Raw genomic sequence first — 4,189 nt, 5'->3', positions numbered from 1 at the left:
TTGGGGGGATCTTTCTGCCAATTCTTTAAATCCTTAAATCTAATGGAATATTTAGTGCTCAGCTGGAATAGAAAAGACAACTGCAATACCAAGCAAGGAATTGATGACAAAAAAGAGAAATTTTACCTTTGTGATATGGTCCCTTCTTAAGCTGTGCATGCAGGTTTGATCATCCCAGCTCAAATATGTATTATAGAACTAGAAAAGATGTGGGATAGTGCAACAATGATAATCAAAGGCATAAAATGTTCCCTCAAGGGAGGTAAACAACGAAGAATTCTGTCTTGAGAGAGATAATTGGTGGGCAGACACAAAATATGACAGAGGTCCATATAAAATTTGAAATAATATTAAGTACTATGAAGAAGGAGAGTTGGAAATGTTTATTCACTGTTTTTCCCAAAATAAAACTTATAGGCTGTCCTGTAAATTTGTTAAACAATAGATTTAAAACAAAAAAAAAAAAAACCCATGACTTGTTTTGTGAATTTTATACAGTGAAAGTTTTAGACATCAGATGTTTGGGGGTAAAACAGGTTCCCAAAAAGAAGCTACATATGTTTGAGGAGGGTAGTCATCAGTGCAAAGTGCAACGTTCATCTCCGGAAGCTCTTCGTCCATTGATTTCTAGATGGTGGGAGGTTACAGCAGAGAACAGGCTGGTTTCAACTTCTGGCTTTCTTCAAGACAGGACTATTGGCAGCTGTTGAAGACTGTAGGCCAGGCAGCCTTGTCATGGATGTTCATAGCCACTCTGCTATTGTAGTGGCCATTGCCATTATCTTTCCTCTTATCCCCACTATACTTTGTATATGCTTTGTATGCCGAGAAGCATTTCCAAAGTGAGGTAATCCACTGAATTTCTTCTATCTTTTTTCCTACTGCCAGGCATTGCCTTAGTTTGAGATGGTTGCTGCAATGTTGTTGACATGTTTGGGTTAGTTTTGGTGAACTCTGTCTGTATTCTGCCTTTTTTCTTACAGTATTTTGAATTCTGTTTAGGAGATACTGTATCAGAGCTGGCTGCTTCCACAAAATCCATTCTTGGACAGCATGAATTTCTTTATTTGGCAAATGTTCATTTCTGGGGTTCCTTATGTCTCTTTCCAAGAGTTTTGCCCTGAATTTCAATAATTATCAGATATTTTGTCAGGGACTCGTCCCTTCCCCATAACTGGCTTCTTAGTTTATGATTGGCAAAGTCTTTTTTTCACCACCTTTTTCTATTTTGCTAAACATATTTTTCTTTGTTTTTCTTTATATCCTTCAGCTCAGGTCTTCTCATGCTTCTTTAATGCAATTAGTTAATAGCTAGCTTGCTCCTCTTGATTAACACAAGCACCTTAAAGCACTGCTATCAGAAATACAGATCAGTTCTGACTGTTCTCCCTATGGCCGTAGCCCAGGATTTGCAGATTCTGAGCACATCTGTGGGAACATTGCAGGCTGATTGCACGGCCTGTGCTCCACGCCGGTCAGGAGCTGCGTCATTGTGGCAGCGTGAAGCCGAACCTGAAGTAGCAAGTCCTGTTGAAACCGAACCATACTTTTGGTCCATGCTTCTGGGCCTTCCAAAACCAATTTTTTGTTTTATGAGAATGATTTTAAGAACAGTTGTGTCCCTTGATCATTTGTCAAGATTTTGTTTTCTGTAAACTAGATGTGTAAAGCAACTTTTTTGAGAACTGAGGAAGCAATTCATTTGATAAAAACGTTGTGTTCGATAATGGGTGCTGTGAGATGTATCTATGATAGCAAATATTTCCCATAAAAGGGGAGTCTGGATCTTCTATTTCTCCATGCTCCAACAGTGGTGCATCTGGCCAGATGGAGAAAGCTCAGTGCTCTGCATGCTGCTGAACAGTTCTGAACATCTGGCTTCTGTGTTTTGATGACAAAAATGGAGTTGAATTCTTTCAAAGATCTGGGCCTGAGTTGCCAATTCTGAGCATTACTGAAAACCAGGTCCTTTTATTTCCACTTGCTAAAGACAACCTGAGGTTTCCTCAACACCAAATTTTCCTCAAGTCATTTTTCTGAAGATTTCCCCTGCCTTTATGCCAGAGCAAGTTGTCCAGTGCCTATGCTGAAGGAAGAGACTAAGCCAAGGCACTGCCTCTTGCACTCCACTAATGCTTCTGCTTCTTCAGGCCTCTGAAAACAAAAAGGAAAAAAAATTATCTTCCATGAATATTTCTTTTAAGTAATAAATGTAAGATGATAACTAGAGAAGTGCAGAGGAGGGAGCTGGTTTCTGTTGGTTTTTTCCCCTCTGTTTTAGTTTCTATTGTTTTATCACAAATCCTTTCCATTGCACCAAAACATGAGGTTTTTTTCTAAGGCGGTTGCAATGCTTTTCTCACAGACAGATGGCAAGTTTAGTGCTCATGTGCAAGACACTTCAAAACCCCTGAATTTTGCAACTATTGTTACTGCATCCTATTTTCACATCAAATAGACAAAAAGCCATTTGAAAGGTCTCTTAGTACTTTACATGAAGAGTTTTGGCAGAAGTTCTGTGTATGCATTTGGCTCTGACAAACAATCTGGTTTTATGCAGGCATTTAGCCTTTATCTTTTAATTTTTAACTGTTTTATCTTTTAATTCTGATGGTCCATATTTAACTTTGCCAATAGGGGTTTTCTCTTAGCACCACCATATGTTTTGTACGGAGTGCAGAAAATCAAGTTCTTCTCTTAACACATTTGTTTAGGCTTTATAGTATACCAATATTACATTATTGATGTTTGTAAGACTGTTTGTCATGTTTGGAAGCTATCACTGCATTTGATTTTAATTTTGCTCTGCTTTTTGCACTCTACTATAGATGAATGCAGTATTTACAAGAGACAGCAACCTACTTTAATGACATTCTTAAGTCTCAGGCCAGATTAATTATAGCATAGTAACATTTTTGCCTTAGTAACAGCTGAAGTGGGTTGTGTCAACAAGATGGAATTTGACTCACATAGGCTGTAGCACCCTTTCTAGGACTGCATGTAAATGATTACAGTTACAGAGAACATGTGGACAGTGAGTGTGTATTACTGTGAACTCTGCAGTGGATGAAAAACATCTGCCTTATTAAGCATCCTTTTAGAGACAACCATCCAAGATATGCCTTTTGAAATCAGCATTCTTGATTTTTTTTGTATCAGCCAAGGTAAGCATAACCGTAACCTTTCCAAGAAACCATTTCTAAGTAAGTTTGATGCTGACAGGGATTGTGAACCTTAAAGACTGGGTATTGTATTATCTATTTATAGCACATGCATACAGTCACTTCTCTAAATTCATGAGTGCCATGAAAACCCATCGGAGTGCTCTGGGCAGCATGTTTTTACATAACTGCTGTAAGCATGTGTTTTGGAACTAACCAGACCTTTGAGAAGGCACTCGGGCTATGTGTGGTAGTGTGCGCTGGGCCTGCCATGAGTGATGCATAGAATTTGTCCCTAACTGTATGCAAGCTGTGGGCTCAAAAGCACCTAAGACTTGGTAGAAAACCTTCTGTAATGAAGCACCGCTCCATGAGAACTGAATGAGGAGAAAGCTAACCTGGATGGTTACATTCCAAGAACTAGTCTGAAGTCAGGGATTGCCACCTTTTCTCAAAGATGTACCCATTTTGTGGAGACGTGGTTTCATGTTTGTCATGTGTATGCCGTGACCCATGTTTGGGGTTTTTAACGTGCTTCTTGGCTTGCTTACTCAGTTTTCAAATGCCACTGCAGGTGAGAAAACTCTGTATGATGGGCTGAACATGAGCCCTGTACCTGCATTTGTGTGGCATTTGGTTGCAACTAATAATTTCTGCCTCTCAGCAGGACTGAGGAACCTGAGGTTCAACAAACACCATCTGTGACAACCTGATTTCTAGTTAGTGCAGAGCATAGTCAGGAATAGCCTGGCATCTGCTTGCAAAAGATGATGGATACATATTCCACCTTTTACAGCATCTCTCAGTATCATATCTCGGGTCTTCAGTCCCAAGAAAGTAGTATTTATTTATCCACATCACCAGTGATCAATCTTTAGCATATACATAAAGGGATTTTCGCAAGTATTTAGAAACTAATGGGAGAAACTGAAATACTTCTAAGAATTCCTTTGGGTGTATGTCTGTACCTAGAAACCTGACATTTGAAAGCATCTTCAAGCATTAAAGCACTGTTACACTCGTTATCT

Source organism: Rissa tridactyla, chromosome 6 (genome assembly GCF_028500815.1).
Source record: "Rissa tridactyla isolate bRisTri1 chromosome 6, bRisTri1.patW.cur.20221130, whole genome shotgun sequence".
In the NCBI taxonomy this organism is placed as follows: Eukaryota; Metazoa; Chordata; class Aves; order Charadriiformes; family Laridae; genus Rissa; species Rissa tridactyla.
The sequence above is the reverse complement of the archived record's forward strand: the minus strand, read 5'-3'. Positions refer to the sequence as shown.